At 40.9% G+C, this 18,085-nt stretch overlaps 1 pseudogene; it reads left to right on the forward strand.

Annotated features, from left to right (window-relative positions):
- Window positions 1-336: 336 nt before the first annotated feature.
- Window positions 337-455, forward strand: LOC118610087 (annotated as a pseudogene).
- The last annotated feature ends 17,630 nt before the right edge of the window (window positions 456-18,085 follow it).

Raw genomic sequence — 18,085 nt, forward strand, 5'->3', positions numbered from 1 at the left:
TATAGAATGAAACTACTTTCTTTCAATAGCATAATAAATTTAATAAAGAGCACATAATGAAACAAACAAAAGATTTTTTTATCAGACCAAAAGTGATATCTCAATGCTTAATTTTGCTTTATAAGTAGAGAGGTACATATAGTTTTATCAAGATGTCTTGAGAAAGCTTTCAAGAAAGTTTACTTGATTACTTATTTTCAAATCTTAATTTTTTTAAAGGTAAGGAAACATTTTGTTTGTATTTAGAAATATATTAGATTAATTTAATATTTGGCCTAATCCTGTTGCTGTGCAAACCAGGCTACCACCATTAGGGGATTAGAGAAGCTGAGTATTGTCTATGGCCATGTGACCCTGAACAAGCCCTATCTTGTCTGATCTCGGAAGCTAAGCTGAGTCAGGCCTGGTTAGTACTTGGATGAGAGACCACCTAGGAAGACCAGGTGCTGTAGGCTTAAAAAATAAGGGATTGTAAACTGACAAGGTCTTTCCAATCTGTGAGGTCAACCAATGGTTGCCTCGCCTGGAAAAAAAAAAAAAGATAGAGAAGCTGGGTACCATGATTGGATACCCTCATGGAAAGGACGGTGATTGGGGATCACATTTTAAAGGTCATGATATGTAAGGCTAGGCAAAAGAGCGTAACACTGAATGAAGGTTCAATTTTCCCTGTAACCGGCAAGTAGCAGCAAGGTTGACAGAAAAGAAAAATGGAATATTAAAGCAGCAGATTGAATTACTAACAGGTAAAACCACGTTGGCCATATGGACTGAAGTAATATCTCTCCCAGGCTTTAATACACATGAACTATCAACTTGTAGTGTCTGTTGCCCCATCTGCCAGACTGAAGTGCCCCGCTGATACACCCACCACCGTAAAGGTATGGAAGTCTCAGGAGACAAGCTGTTTCCCTGACTCTCATTGTGAATCAACATGCTATGCTGTTGAGAACACTAAGGCCCATCATGCCTGGGAGAGGCATTGACTATGGGAATTTGCAATGGGACATCCCACTAGGGGGAGTGAGTTACTTCACATCCCTGGGCGAGAGGGGACTTACTCCATCTCCACTGGATCCCCTTGTCCTGCCACAAGCTGAACCTGTTGAAATAGACTATACCTGGAATGGAACACACACCATTGAAAGACAGTGTGTCCTGGTCTGGCAAATCCTGCCCCTAGCCTTTCTCCTCACATCTAACAGGGCTGCCTCCCTATAAGCCAACATGATGGTATGCACAGCCTAGGCAAGTTCCTAGACTTTGCAGCCACATGAAAATCTACGGATCAAGGCATAAGTGTAATTCTTACAAAAGGTGAAGACCTTCTGTGAGAATACAAGTTCCTACTAAATACCTGTGTTTTTGACCTTAGACTCCTGCTGCTCCTCTTGTGTCTGGTCACGGGATGGGCACCTGATGGAAACCCCTTTCTACAGTGGGCCCATTCAAATGCCCAGCAAAGGACTCAATCCACCTGCGGGGTAAGTGGTCAGCAGCCCCCCTAGCTGATCAGAATTGCCATGGTGGTGTCACCGCCCCAGGAAGGGGACTGGAAAGCTGTAAAGCAGCACATTAAGGAAGAGCAAGTAAGGACTAGTACTCTTAAGACATCTAATATTACAAAGACTGATCCAGAAACCTGGCCTGTGGCACATACTTTCAATAACCCTGTGCGTAGGGTTTCTTTTTCTGTCAATCAAACTACACAGGAAGCTCATCACGCTGCTGACTGGAAGGGTCCTAAAAATGCCACCAGATCCACGGTGGCTGTGCTCAGATTTGAGATGAGTTTGTCTAGCTCACCCTGGGCTATGGACACTTGAGCACATATGTACCCCTGTGTTGAGAACAGAAAAATGACTCAAAACAGAACCAACCAAATTATACCAGGAATGTGGGATGGATAACATTGGAACTCTGCAGTCATTCTGTCCCAGTCAAGGATAGTAACTGGTTTGGCAGTGACTGGTTGTGCCACCCAGGTGTTTATTGGGGAGTCCTGAATGGGACCCAATGGTTTCATGGCACAAATCTTTGGCCATGGCTTTCACCCTGGGTTTTCCCTGGGAACAGGGGAGAATCCACCCCATAGTTGCAAAAATTACCAATGTCTCTCTCCTTGAAGCCAGATGGGCAAGTTCTGCTTCCCACTGGTTGATCGTTTGGCCATCTCTGTTCCCTCTGTTGGTCTGGAGGACACTATAGCTCACATAGAAATCTTTACTAAATTCACCCAGCAAGTGTCTCCTTACTGAACACAATGACAGCTGGAAGAGTGTCTCCTTACTGAACACTGAAATGTCTCTATTAAGAAAAGCTCTCCGCCAAAATAGGATGGATTTGGATATTATTACTGCCTTGCAAGAAGGCACCTTTACCATTATCCAAACAGAATGTTACATGTTTGTATCTGATGAGTCTCCAAATGTATCATCTTTATTAAATCACATGAGGACACAAGTGCTCTGACCCCCAGCCTAGGAGACTTAATAAATCAATGTTTCACATCATGGGGCTCTTGGTAGAAAAATTGTTACTTATTTTGGAATTATTACCTTAATTTGTGTATTCTCTTCCATGTACCTAGGTTGTTGTTTTGGTTTCTGCCTCTAATGTACCCGGAAAGCCACCAAATGAGCTATCTCCATGTTAATGAAACCCCTTGTAGACTGCTCAGGGCATATTATGGAGAAGTGGGGCATGCAAGATTGTAAGAGCCTGTTACAAGAGGTGATGTGTTGGAGGAAGTCATTAAGAGGATGTGACCACTGGTTGACCCTCGCGCTGGACTCAGGCAATCAGAAGTGCCTCACCTCTCCCCTGTCCTTGGAATGTACGTTCTCTCCACCATTCCCATAGTGAGAGTCATTTTCAAGGACACAGTCTTGAGAGAACAATGTGTTGTTGAGACCATCTGGACAATATACTTGACCGAACTCCCTTAAGGCCTCTATATAAACTTTAAAGATTCTGGGGGGCAGATGCAGAGACCTACTTGTCTTGTAGCAAGTATTCCTTGCTCAATCTGGAGTGATTTGCGTTTTTCATTGGTCTTTCCTTGCCCTTCGTGTGTGGGGTCCTGTTTCTGAAACTCCCGAGGTTCAGAACTAATGTTAGGTACAAATGGGACACGGATCATGTCTTCAGCAGTCTCACGATACATTCAGGACAGATTCTGATATAGTTAAATAGCCTGGATAAGACTATAATGCTAGAAGTATCTAATCTGTTCTTTGAAAACTTGTAAGTATGTTACATTTGTGTTCCCCAAAATCTCATTTCTTTACTTTATAAGGCGATAACCTGTTTATTACATAGTAGCACTCAACTAGAGAATTTAGATATAGCCATAGCATTATCATTTTATTTTGGCCACTGAGGTTAGGGAAAAACAATCCAGAGACTAACGTAGTCACTGATAAACTTCTACATGTTTAAATCTTCCATTATCCCTAAGTCTCTAGGAGTTTTACGACTTTAATGAACAGTAAGGTTGCCTTCTTCTGTGTTTGTCAGGCATTGTTGTTGATGAAGTTCTAAAAAGCCAAAAAGAAGGCCAAGAAAGGCAAAGGAAAAACCCCTGAAAGACATGTCCCTGAACATGCGATGAATTAAAAAATCTCCCGAACACCTGAAGTTGACAGTATCCACACCACTTTTGCATTGCAAAATGAAGCAATATATTCTCCTTGCTCTTCTAAACCATTGCTATTCAAAGTGTGACTCCTAGACTAGCAGTATCATCACCTGGGAATGTGTTAGAGATGCAGAATTTGAGGCCCCATCCTGGATCTCCTGAATCATAATCTGTACTTAAATGAGATCCCTAGAGGATTCAATGGTATGTTAAATTTTCAAGGAATTGGTCCATTTAATCTAAGCTATCAAATTTGTTAGCATAGAGTTGTTTATAGTATTCCTTATTATCCTTTTAAGGTCCATAGGGGTCTATAAAGGTGACCCCTTTTTCATTTCTGATATTGGTAATCAGCTTTTGGTTTTGTTGATTTTCTCTTTTATTTTCCTATTACCAATTTTGTTGACTTTTGCCCCGATTTTAAAATTATTTACTTACCTTGCTTTAGTTTTGATTTTCTGTTCTTCCTTTAGTTTTCTAAGATTGGAAGCTTAGGTTACTGATATTAGATCGTTTGACGTTTCTAGTATATGTGTTTATGGCTGTAAATTTCCCTCTAAGCTCTGCTTTAGCTGCAGTCAACAAATTTTGATAAGTCACAGTTCAATTTTGATTTAGTTAATATTTTCTCAAGAAATTTCTCTTTGACCCATGAGTTATTTATAAGTGTGTTGTTTAATTTTCAAATATTTGGGGGATTTTCTGGCTATCTTTCTGTAATTAATTCCTAGTTTAATTTCATTTTGGTATGAGAACATATTTTTCATGACTTCTATTCCATTGAATTTGTTAAGGTATGATTTATGGCCTAGAACATTCCATGTGAGCTTGAGAAGAATGTGTATTTTATTGTTATTGAAAGGAGAGTATTCTACAAATGACAGTTTGAATTGATTGATAATGCTACTTAGGTCATCTATATGCTTACAAATGTGTTGAAGTATCCTACTGCATTATTGGATTTGCCTACTTCTCTTTGCAGTTCTATTAGATTTGCCTCATGTGTTTTGATGCTCTAGTATTAGGCCCATATACATTTAGAACTGTAATATCTTCTTAGAGAATTGATCTCTTTATCATTGTATAATAGCCTCTTTATCCTTGATAATTTTCCTTGTTCTAAAGTCTAAATTAATAACCCAATTCCAGGTTTCTTTTGATTAGTGATAGCACGGTATACCTTTTTCTATACCTTTACTTTTATCTGACTTTATATTTAAAGTGATTTCTTATAGGAAACGTGTAGTTAGGTTGTGTTTTATATCTGCTCTGACAATCTCTATCTTTTAATTGGTGTGTTTAGATCATTTATATTTAAAGTGATTATTGTTATTATTAGATTAATGCCTATAATCTTTGTAACTGTTTTTTAAATTAATTTTACTTTTTTTTTGGTTTGTTTGTTTCTCTCCCTACTCTTTCTCCATGTTCTCTGGTTTTAGTTGAGCATTAAAATTTTTTTTTTTTAACATTTTATTTGTTTTATTTTTTCTCCTCCCCTCTGGTACCCACTAGTCTATTGACCATGTCCATGAGTCTCTGTTTGTTTGTCCCGTTCATTTGTTGCTTTTAGGTTTATATCCCACATATAAGTGATATCAGGTGATTTTCAGACTTTTCTGTCTGTTTTTTTTTTTTTTTAGCTTAGTATGATTATTTCAAGGTCCATTCCTGTTGTTGAATATGGCAATATTTCATCTCTTCTTATGGCTGAGTAATATTCCATTGTATATATGTACCACAGCTTCTTTAGCCAATTATCTATCGTAGGACATTTCGGTTTAGTTGTGCATTTTATATGATTTCATTTTATCTCTTAACGTATCATTTACACTTCTTAAGAATATTTTTAGTAGTCATCTAGAGTTTACAGTATAGTTTTGAATAATTTAAGTACATTCAAACAACACTGTACTGCTTCTCATGTATTGCAGGTACCTTATAACAGACTTCCCAGTTTAATTTTCTCACACCTTATAACATTGCTGTCATTCATTTCTTTAATCCATTTTTCACCAAATATGTTGTTATTATTGCTTTAAACAAAGTTACATTTTAGATCTTTTCAGAATGAGAAAACAAAATATTTTACTTTACTTCATTTGTTCCTTCTCTAACATTTGTCCTTTATGTAGATCTAAGTTTCCGACATAATATTTCCTTTGCTTAAAGAATTCTAATATTTCTTGCTAGGAAGGTCTGCTGACAATAAATTCCTTAATTTCTTTTTTTTTTTTGGGGGGGGGGGTTGGTTCTGAGAAAGTCTTTATTGCTCCTTACTTTGGAAGGATAATTTCACTGAATATAGAATTTTGGGTTGGTAATTTTTACCCCCTAAATTAAAGACTTGACTCTTTTCTTGATTGTATGATTTCTGGTGAGAGATGCACTATAATTCTTATCTATATTTCATTATAAGTTAGGTTTTTCTTTTTCCTCCTCTGTCTTCCTTCAAAATTTTCTTTGTCTTTGGCTTTTCTACAGTTTGAATAAAACAGAACACATAATTTTTATTTCGTATTTATCCTATGTGATGTTTCTGAGCTTCCTAGATCTATGATTTGGTTTCTCTCTTTAATTTTGGAAAGTTCTTGGCCATTATTACTTCAAATATTTCCTTTTCTCCATTCTACTTTCCTTCCCCTTCTAGTATTCAATCATGTATATGTTATACCTTTTGAAATTGTCCCATAGTCATTGGCTATTTTGTTCTTTGTTCCTGCTCTCTTTTTTCTCTTCACATCTCAGTTCAAGAAGTTTCTATTAACCTATCTTCAAGCTCACTGATTCCTTCCTTGGCCCTATTGAAACTACTGTATAGTATAGTGCTATTTCTTTTACTGCGTTTTTTGTTTTTAGCATTTCCTTTTGACTTTTTTGTAAAGAGTCCTCATGTCTCTACTTTTATTACCCATCTTTAATGTTGTCCGCATTTTCTATTAGAGCCCTTAACATTTTAATCATAGTTACTTAAAATTTCCTGTCTGATAATTCCAATATCTGTGTTTTATCTGAGTCTGTTTCTCATAATTGCTTTGTTTCTTTAGATGATTGTTTTTTTTTCTTGCTTTTGTGTGTGTGTGTGTGTGTGTGTGTGTGTGTGTGTGCGCGCGTGCAAACATTGTAATTTTTTATTCAAAGCTGGACACGTTGTATTGGGTAACAGGAACTGAAATAAACACACCTTTAGCATGATGTTTTATGTTATTCAGGTTAGGATTTGGAGTGATTGATATTTGTTGTAGCTACAGGTACCAGAGGCTTCAATTTCTAGTGTCTTTGCTTTGTCTTTTCTCTTGGCTTTGGAGTGTCTCTGTTTTCATTCAGAAGGAGTCTGTGCCTTGCAACTCTTTAAGCTATAATCTGTTGTGTTTATACTGGAGCCTTATAGAGGTAGGTTGTGGTGAGGGGAGTTTTGCATGGTCTTGCCGTAGTCTCCGTCTTTTTGTGGGCTCGTGTCTCGGGGTTGTCCTTCAGTGGTACAGCACCCCCACCTATCCTGTCCCTATTCTCTTCCACGGCTGCAGCGCTCCCAATCTATTTTCTTGAAGCTCTGTTCCTTTGTTGACTATGTGTCCTCCCCACCCCCCGCTCCCACTCCCAAATAGATGAGAAAAGAGCTAGAGGGGCCAGAATAGGAGGAAGGCTCTTCCCTCACCTGAGATAAAGCTCTGGCAGTCTTCTTTGGAGAGTGGGCCCTTGTTGTTATGGAGAAGGCTCTGAGCATGTTTCCTCATCATTACTCTTCTCCTCTCTCCACCAAGGCCACCAGGAGATTCTCCTCAGATTCTCAATATGAGAAGCTGGTAGGGTTCCTGGTGGGAAACCTCATGAACGTGGAGGGGCTCCCATAACTGGAGCCTCATGAGTTTCTTACTCTTACGGAGCCCACACTCAGTTTCCAGCAATTCATCAAAATTGTCATTTAACTATTTTTACCAGTTTCTCCCTCTGGTGGCTCCTGCTTCAGGCAAGCAGATGTCAGTTGATGTGTTTCCCTGGATGTGTTTGTTTGTTTTTTTTTAATATTTTGAGGTGGTGGTTTGCCCTTGGGCTTCAGTTTTCTTATGACTTTTTCAAAAGTGTTGATTTTTAGTTTACCCAGTTTCAGTTTGTTATAAGAACAGGATGATGTCTTTCAAACTCTTCATGTGTCAGAGCTAAAATTGGAGTCACCTTAAAGTTTGAGAAGTGCATCAGATTAGACATTTAAGTCCTACATTGGGGGTGGTCTAATGGATTGCACTGGCTTGAAGACCTGGGTCTGGCTTGAAGGATTGAGTGCTCAGTGCCTCAAAAGACATCATTTCCTTACATGTTAAGTGGGAGAAATTCCACCTGCCCCAGAGTGCTGTGAGAAAACAAATGTGCCAGAAGAGGAGCGTTACAGAGTCTTTCTGTAGTGTTAAGGCAGCCACACTCCACTTCCTTGGAACCTGTGGCTCTAGTATGACAGAAGGAAGACTCAGCTTTCTGCAGAATTTGCTTCCTGTGATGTCCTGTGTCTCCCCTGACTTGTCCCCTTGTCAAGTAATCAGCCCCACATTTATGAAACATCAGCCTTGGACCTAGTTTCTCTCTCTCAGGCTTCTCTGTCTCCATCTCTGTCTCTGTCTCTGTCTCTGTCTCTGTCTCTGTCTCTCTCTCTCTCTCTCTCTCTCACACACACACACGCATGAATTCATACCCTGCCCCAGCACTGGCTGGCTTCCAGCCACATGTAACATGCATTTTGTCAGTTTAAAGGGGAGTCGACAGGAAACATTAGGAAAAAATACTCGTTTTGGGATCTGGGCTCATGAAATTCATTCCTGCTGGACATTCCCTGGACCCGAGAATGCCAACGTAATGCAATGCCACAAGCCTCCTCTCACTGCCCGACCTTTCCTCGCTCCATGCCTGAGGGCTTTGGAGAGCAGCTGCAGAAGACTTGTTGACCTCCAAAGTCAGCTCTTGAGAGCTGGCTGCCAGGGAATTCTCTCGAATGGGGCCTTCTAAGGGATGAACATATTTCCTGGTCCTAAAGCAGAGAAATTAGAAAGAGAAAGAGACATCGAAAGACATTCTGCTAAAAATAAGCCCCTTCTCTCTCCCCTAGCAGTGAAATAAAAATTCTCTTTTACTTGGGTATGTTTTATTCTTAAAAGTTTAATTTGACAGTTTTTTAAAAAACAAAGTGGAATAGGTCTCAAATTTGTAACAACAACAAAAAAATATTCACATTTTCTCATTTTCTATAAGCCTTCTCTCTACCCCTCTTTCCCCGCAATGAGTCTACTCCTTTAACCTCTGACAGAGTTTCTCACTACTCTTCTTGAACCACCTTTTCAAAAGCAATGACCTTTTAGGCCCCCAGGTGACCCAATCACCTCCATCTCTTTTATTCTCTGGGTTTGTGTCATTTTCCTGCTTACGCTACCTCAAGGCAGAAAAAGGCTGTATGATGCTCCAGCTGATGCCATTTAGGTGATCGGCAGACTCCATTTGGGTCCAGATGAGAACATGAAGCTATCTCTAGCTTCTCCACGTGATTTGGGAATAGGTATGGCCTCTTCAAGAATTTCCACTTTTGGGAGACTCTTGACCAACTTCCGGGGAGGAGTTGGGATAAGAACAGACACTGACATGATTCAACCACAATTATGGGTCTCACCAGTTTACTGCCTCTCTCAGAGAAAGCACCATGTGGAAGGAAATATGGATCTCTTGCCCTTTCTGCTTTACACACATATTCTGAAAATTCTCTTTCTCCTTTTCAGTCACTTTGCCTCTCATGGAGGTGGGTTGTCTTTATATAATCCTTTATATGATTTTCTGTTTAGGGCTCATCACTCTCTTGTTATAGGGTCCAGTGAGGGCCTCAATCACTCATCATTACTGAATTCACAGGGCCTAACACAATGTCTGGCACAGAGTAAATTTTCAAATATTTGGTGGCATTACTTTAATCTTCACAACAGCCCTATGGGCAGACTATTGTTATACCCCTTTTACAGATGAAGAAACTGATACTTTAAACAACTCACTCAAGTCTGCCAACTGGGCATTCAGATTTGAGTGATTGATTCTTAAGCCCGTACTTTCGTTTGGCATAGAATAAATCCTCCTGCTAGGTGAGGGAGTGAGAAAGAAAATGAACACACCATGCAATCTTATGAGAACTTCACAAGAAGCAAAAGGAAGAAACATGCTTGAGGGAGCTATAAATGGAGGTTAAAAAATATATTTCAGGCAAGAACTCTCTGAAAGGCAATTTCTAATGGCAAGCACTGGCTCTGGAACACATTTGGTTGGACCAGTCACGTTATTATTTATTTTGGCAAATCAGAGTTAGAAACTTTCCTCTTTTGGCAGCCATTAGATTTATGAAAAAAATTTATAAATGGATCTAAAGATTTGACCATTTATTTCAATTAAATGTTTTAGTTTATTTATTTATTTTTGGTTAAAAATGTGAGTTAACCATCTATTTCAAATCTGACATTACAATTGTTAAAATATTAATCTGCCAGCTAGAATTTAATATTTTACCTGAGGGAAGGGTGGGCACTGTCATTTTTTGAGCATGCATTATATGCTGGGTGCTTCACATGGAACCCGTGATAACATCTTTGAAGACAGGTTGTGTCTCTTCCCTTGCTTTACTGTCTCCTACAGCGTCCCCAAATGGCTGGTGTTGAGAGGTCCAAGGTCTGTGCTGGTTTGTGCCTTTTTGAATCCTAGGCAAATCTTCCTAAGGGCACCATTTTCTTTTGAGTTAAATGAAAGGGGGTGGGTTAGATGGTCATTAAGGATTCTTCTGGGTTAAAAGTTCAGTGAGTCCATGACTCCAGATGGGTGTTCTGGTCTCTGTTTTATAGTCCTCTCTCTTTAGGAATAATGTAAGGGCCAGGGAGAGAGAGAGTCAAAGCCACTGTTCAGCCAACACCTGCACAGCCTGTTTGACAGGTGGGCCCTGAGAATAAACAGTCTCTATGTGTGTTGGCCAAGTGCTGAGCCTGCAGCCTGCAGCTGGCCTCCTTGGCTCCTGTCGACCCCTTGGCTGCCGCGTCAGTCTTTGGACTCTGAGTCTCCAGCAACTGTTCAATCGTTTGCTTTTCCTCCTTCTAAGAGACAGTCAAGGGTGTTGGGGGGCTTGTTACTTTGGGAGGTCTGCCACATTTACAAATGCCTTGTAACCCCTATTGAGTGACAGATTTATTTGACAATTTTTGATAAGTGGGTTGTTTGTGACTTGCTGACGGAAGGAATTATTTGTAATTCCAACTTGAAAGGCTGACCATCTGAGAGCAATGACTGAGTGAGTGTGCGTATTAAAAGGTCATTCATCGTTGCTTAACATCCTGTCATATATCATCTTCTGATCCCTCTGTTTTTATTGTTTTGATCTTTAAAAAAATCTTTTTTAAATGTGAGAGCTGGAAATTGGGAAATGACAGAACTATTTATGGTCTCTGTAAGCAGCTGGCCCATTTCAGTGACAAATGTTATAAACATGTTGTGTTAAAATCCCAGTCCTTTGCTCTTGATTTTAATGACTTGGAATTCATTGAACTTGAGGCACCCTGGATTCTGTTTCCTGCTGAGATTTGGTAATGGTGACATTCTGACTTGGCAGAGTGAGCATCACTCTGCTGAGTCACGGTTCTCTTAACTTCGTCCAGGTCTCCACAAACCTACGAACTAGAATTTGGTCACTTTGCAGGTGTCTGGAACTGTTCCCAGTGCCTTTTGCTAAATAAAAAAGAGCGACTATAAACTTGTTGCTTTAAAGAAATGCAAAGCACTTTCTTCTTTCCCACCAGGGTCCCACCTCTGATGGCTTGGTTGTTTAATGTTCAGTACTATTAAAAATCGGTTCTGTGGTTAGTTGAACATTTGAGAGAGCAGTAGAGCTCTAATCACTGTATGTGAAATTTTCTCATTTGATCCTCACAATATCCATCAGATGTAATTGCTATTACTGTTCCTATTTTCAGGTGAGGACTGGTTAGCTAACTTGACTGAAGTCATTCAGCTAGTAAGTGGCAGAGCCAAGATGTGAACCCAGGGAGGTCTGACGCCAGGACCTGAGCTGTTATTATCCATGATTCATTGTCAGTTAAAATGACTCTAGTTCTTGGTCACTTACATCAGTAAGCCACCTAGGAGACGTGTCAAACTGGTCATGGTGGGAGATGGGGAGCTGTGGCAGGAACCAATCAAATGAAAGAAGGGAGCTACTCAGAACGAATTCTTCCAAGTTATTGGAAAACAAACCAACCAATGAAAAATATCAGGGAGAACTCACCAATATATAATATAATTTTTACAAACAAAAACTCAACTCTTTGGGGTTCAAAGACTCCAAAATAATACAAATACCTTATTCCTAGGAAAAAATGAACAAAGAGAAAACATGAGATTTCAAAGATAGAAGCCAGGACATGGGCAAAGACCAAAACTGTGACCGTTCTTTTCTTGAAAATTATAAACTTTTATCGAAATGTATTTGAAAAGGCCTAGGGCAAACAAGGGCTGAGGAATGAACAATGGAAAGGTACTGATGAAAAATGGGCACATCAGTTCATGGGTTTACCAAAAGCAGCTAAAGGCACCACATCTCGTGTATATACTTACTCAAAATGTGCAATATTTAAAAATACACCCCAAAAGCATGGAAGTAATGATAGAAACTTTATTAAAAAAATTTTAATGCATAGTCATAAGAAATAATGCTTTCCATAATTAAAGCAGGACCCTTTGTGGTTACAGAAGAAAGAAAAGAGCTCTGCAACTTCTGTTTTTTTTTTTTTTTTTTTTTTTTAACTCTGTGGTATGTCTTGAACAGCCTTTCATGTTACTACATAGAGATCTATCTGATTCCTTTTAATATTCAGCAGTGTGGATGTTTGGTTATATTGTTAACACCCTAGCAATGGACCATTGCGGTGGATTACATCTTTTGCTGGTACAAAAAAATGTCGCAAAGAATATCTTTGTGCATGCCTCCTATGGTGGTTAACAGCCTTCACGAGAGCCTGCTTCAGGAAACAGAACTGACTGACACTTGCTGATGACACACCTCTGCATCCATCACAGCCAGACCATGCTGCCACCAGGCTGCTCCCGGCCAATGACTGAGTATGGCAGGGGTATTATGCCTGCTTGATGTGTGACTCCAGGGCAACTTTGGCTGAGAGCCTCCCTAATGATTTGGCTTAAATTTTTTCAGAATTGCTCTGTGGTTTGGAGATCTTCCTATACAATCCTTCCTTTTTTCCTTTCTCAGATGTCAAATCTGCATCATAATCTGAAAGGTCTGCCTGCCTCTCCTGTCGCCTTCCCCTCCCCCGCCTTTTTTTTTTTTTTGCAAACGTTTACCCCAATAGATCTCTTGCGTTCCAATCTTGTCTTGGCATCTGCTTCTCAGGAGACTCAAACTGATCTACCTCCTGAACACATTGGCAAGTATTTCTCTAAGAAAAAATCAGAAATAAAAATTTTGGGCCCTGAGGTATGTATGTATTTATATATCTGTCTATGTATTTATTTAACTTTGTATTGGTATAATATAAATTTTAAAAGTTCACATATCATAACTTAGCAGCTAAGGAATTTCACGAATTGAGCACACCCATGAAGCCAGCACTCAGATTAGAAACGGAACACTCATCAGCCATTTACAAGCCTCTTCATGCCCCTGCCAGCCATTTTCCACCTCCCCAAGGCCATCTGACTTCTAACACCAAAGATTTGTTTTGCCTGTTCTTGAGATTTATGTAAATAAAATCATATAGTGTATTCTTTAGTGTCTAGCCTCTTTCTCTCACTATTATGTTTGTGAGATTAATACACATCATTTATCATCACTGCTGTATAATATTCCAGTGTACGAATAGACCACCATTTATCCACTTTGTTATTTATTATAACCATAATTTCAAGTATGGGATCCTAAAACAATGCTGAAATGAACAATCTTGTACAATTCTTTTGGTGAACATATGTGTGTTTCTGTTAAGTATATATCTAGAAGCAGAATTGCTGGCACACGGGGTGAGCATATGTTCAGCTTTAGTAGATGCTGCCAAACAGTTTTCCAAATAATAATATATTATTATAATCAGCATATAAATGGTATAATAAATATAAATATATTTATTTTTTTAAAACAAATATAAATCTTTAGTAATCTAGAAGGCGACTGGAGTACCAGTTTATACTCCCTCTAGCAGTAGACGAGAGTTCTGGTTGCTTTTCTTATTCACAAACACTTAGTAATATATGTCTTTTATTTTAGCCTTTCTGGTGGTTATGTCTAAAACTATGCTGCATTATGGTTTTAGTATGCTTTGATCTGATGAGTAATAATGTTAAGCATCTTTTAATGTATTTATTAGCCATTTGAATATCCTTTTCAGTAAAGTGCTTGTTTAAATCTTTTGCCCAATTTTCTGTTAGAGTGTCTACATTTTTTTTGTATTTATTTAGAGTTCTTTCTATATTCCAGAGATGAGGGTATGCGTATTTTAATTTTAATAGAAATGGCTAATTTTAATAGAAATGGCTAAATTATTTTAGCATGGCTGAAATAATTTAAATGCCAAGATGACTGCCTTTTGTGTTCCTCCAGAGGCCATGTACCAAGTTACGTTAAATTAATGCAGGTTTTCAAGGAAATCCCTCGCTTGCATGGTTACTTCACCCTAGTTTCTTTCTTCGCTCAATGAAGGCAGTTCCTATCTCCTTTCCTTTTAAATTGTGAGCATAGGATAAAAATAATTTTTGCTAAATTGTTCTCTCTGGGGATCAGAAACCAAAAGACCAAGCATCCTACCAGTACCTCTGGAGATAACCATCCCTTGTAACATCTAAGGAGGGATATCTGGTTTTCAGCTGGAGCGAGGCCATGGTGATTTATTCTCTGAGTTATTTTGCTCAGTGAGCCAACAATATTAACATGGGAGCTTTCCTTTTTCTAGTGCTTGCTCATTTATATTTTCATGCTACTTTTAAGGCATCAAAACATGTGTCATCAATAACAGTATAGAAGGTGAATGAGTAAAATTAATTGAGCTTGCATTTCTGATGTTAAATCTTACCTCTGGAAGAAGTTTCTGGAACAGAGAGCAGCTTGAGATGGGAGGCTTAGCAGGGCAGGATTGCTTCCTTAGGGATGAAGACTTGCCTGTCCAATCTTTAGTGTTATTACTTGAAAACAAAACTATTTGTATCAGTCAGGGTTCAACCAGGAGAGAGAAAGCACACAGTAATTTGAACCTGGAAAATCTAATATGGAGAATTATTAACTATAACAGAAGATGGAAGTAAGGAGGGATCGGTGAGTAAGAAGTAAAGAGAACTCTAAAGAATTAAAAAAGAGCAGATATAAGGAGTAATCATCACTGCTAGGGCAGAGATAGTACACTCAGGAAGGAGGTCTTCCTTCTCTTGGGGCGGATCCAAACCTTGTCAGGAGGACAAGGCTGTGGCTCCCTGGATGGTGAGTAAGTTCGCTGAGGCGCTGTGCCAGTGGAACTTGCTGGAGATCTGCCGTCTGGTTTGTTGGGGGACCTGTGCATAGAGAGGTGCCTCAGCAGTGTCAAGGAAGCTGCTGGACCCTGGCTACTGTTGGTTGCTGCATGCTGGAGGAATCATTCACTTCAGAAGCCAGACAATGGAGCAACTACATGCTTCAAGAGCTGGGAAGAGAGAAAAAAAACCTCTTCCTCTTACAGTGGCCCTCTGGTGCCCTCACTAACAAGGCTTAATATCCTGCCAGCTGGCAAAGGATAAATATTTATAGGGTCCAGCTCTATTTTTACAGAGCAGGCAATGAATAATGAATTTGGTACTAAGAGCCCCTAAACTGATAACTGGTGCATTATTTTTTGTGATTACAGATACTGTAGTGTTTTTTTTTTTTTAAGTCTGCAACAAGGAGACCGTGTTACATCTCTGGTAGGTTGCTTGCTGCCATTAGAGTTTTCTCCTGTTGTATCATTTGTGCCATGTTTGTTTTCTCATTTTATTAGCCTCTCTGTGTTCGTTTCTATGTGTCAGGGATATTTGTTTTGTCTTCAGCCTTGGCCAGATGGCCTAAAGTGGAAGGTGTCTTGTGTGGCCCAGCGGCGCATTCTCCCCGATCCCGTATATGTTGGGGGCTCTGGACATGGTCATTGTGTGAGTTGTGTGTGATTTTCTGTTGTCGCCAAGACTTTATTGTTTTTATGTACTTGTTGCAACCACCTTTTGTGTGTACTGCTAATGGAGCTAGTCAGGAGTTGCTCCGTTGTGGTCTGGTGCCAGCCTCCGGATGCATTAGTTTTGTGGCGTCTTGGGAGGCCACAGCAGGCCAAGGTCAGCCACTGCTTTTGATTGCTCAGGAGTACCCGGTGGGAACTACAAAGTGATCAGCAGATGATTGTTGCCTATGCTGAATCTATAGGTAAATGGAAGAGATAATGCTGTAGGCAGTGGTGCGGTTATCCCCTGTCCCTGACTTATGGCAGTTTGGCAGAAAGACCAGTGCTTCTCCAGGTCTGACACTGCCTGTCAGTTGCCCATAAGTCTCTGAAACTGGAAGAACCTCTGTGTGTTGGGTGGTGCAGAGACCCCAGGAGTCTCCTGGGTCTACTGAGTAAATTTCTCCCTGCTACTACAGTGTCAGGTTAAATGCCAGCGCTGTCTCTGTGACTCCCTGTACAAGTTTCCAATCACAGCAAGGTCAGCTGCCCATCCTGGGCCTGAATGTGCCACCCCAGGTAAGGGGCAGCTGCCTATCACCATGAGGAGGGCATTTTGTGTTTTGGATGGGGCAGAAACTTAGGGAGTCAATGGCTGTCAGGCCGATAGCTTCAGTTTTCTGCGATTTCTGTGTCTGCACATTTCTGCAGTAGTCACAGATCACATGTAGGCAAGCTGCTGTCTGGGGCAGTCCTACAGACCCCTGTGATATTGCAGTTTGTAAAGTCAGCAGTGGTTGGCCCACAACTGTTCCCCCTGAAATGCGCTCACTGCGCTAGCCAAGGTCTGTCGCCTGCACAGAATGCTCAACCCCAGAGCCAAGCAGGGCAAGGAGGTTGCCTGTCAGTGGGCTGTAGGTACGTTGTGGCTTGAGTGAAGTGAGATGTCAGGGAGGCAAGGGCCATCAGGCTAATATAGCCTCAGTTTTGCTACAGGTTCTGTGCCCTGGCATTCCCGCTGTAGTCACAGATCATGGTGAGACCAGCTGCCATCTGGGGTGGTCCCACAGACCCCTCCTCTCTCCAGATGCAATATTGCAATTTTGCAGGCAGCAGAAGTCTGCCTGTAACTGATTTCCGTGCAGTATACACCCACCCTGTGTTAGCCAAAGTTTGTTGCCTGTGTGGATTGGGAGACTTGGGGTCGGAGGTGAGAAAGGGAAGAGGGACAGGGCGGCAGTTCACTGTCAATGAGCCTCCTGGGGCAATTTGTGGGTAGGGTGGGGCAGGGTCTCACGAGACAATGGCAATCAGATCAATACAGCCTCACTGTTGCTAAAACTTTGGTAACCATTCGTGTGTTCCTGCAGAAGTCCCAGATCACACCAAGACCAGCTACTGTCTGGGACTGGCCCACAGATCCCGGAGATCTGCCCAAGTTCGTGGTGGCTGCAGTGATCTGCTGAAACTATCTTTGAAATGTGCACTCACAGTGCTGGCTGCCAGCTGTGAATGTTTGGCCCTGACTCTGTACAGGGTGTGACAGCCATTCTGCAACAAAAGTCCTGGGTAATCTGCAGGTTGGGTGGGGCAGGCTGATCCCCTCAGGCCAGCGCTTCCTAATGGTCCTGTGGGAGGGGTCTGCACAATCAAGCTGGTGCGATTTGTAGATTGCCAGGTAGGGGGGCAAGACTAAGGCACAATGGTGGCTGCTCCTCCAGTCCTCGTTCTGATGCCGGGTGATGCAGACTTTCTCATATGAATCTTGCCTGAGCCTCTTACCCACTGCCAGTGTCCCGGGTGAGTGTCCGCAGCTCAGAAAGCCATTGTACCAGTCCTTCGAAGGGGTGTCTAGTCTCCTGTCTCACCCAGACGACTGGAATCCCGTCTGGTTTTTACAGTCAGAGTTATTGGAATCTCCTCTTCCCTGGGCAGGGACCCTGGGCTGGGGAGCTCCCAAATGAGGCCCGGACCCCACTCTCCTTCAGGTGAGCCACTGCAACCTCTCTCTCCCTCCCGGTGATCCTCCACTATTCTCAGGTGCAGGTCCAGCCCAGTTCCTGACTTTGTCTCTCCTACTGGCTTTGATGTGCCTCCTTCTTTGTATTTTCAGATGTAAAAGTTACGATCAGCTGGACTTCAGGTGATTCTCCATGTTAATTATTTTATAATTTGGTTGTAACTTCAATGCGGATCTGGGAGAAGGTGAACTCTGCTTTTACCTAGTCCGCCATCTTCTGCCAGCCTCTTCCCATCTTCTTTTAGTCTGTATATTTCT

The sequence above is a fragment of the Rousettus aegyptiacus genome, unplaced genomic scaffold, assembly GCF_014176215.1.
Source record: "Rousettus aegyptiacus isolate mRouAeg1 unplaced genomic scaffold, mRouAeg1.p scaffold_m13_p_12, whole genome shotgun sequence".
NCBI classification, from domain to species: Eukaryota; Metazoa; Chordata; class Mammalia; order Chiroptera; family Pteropodidae; genus Rousettus; species Rousettus aegyptiacus.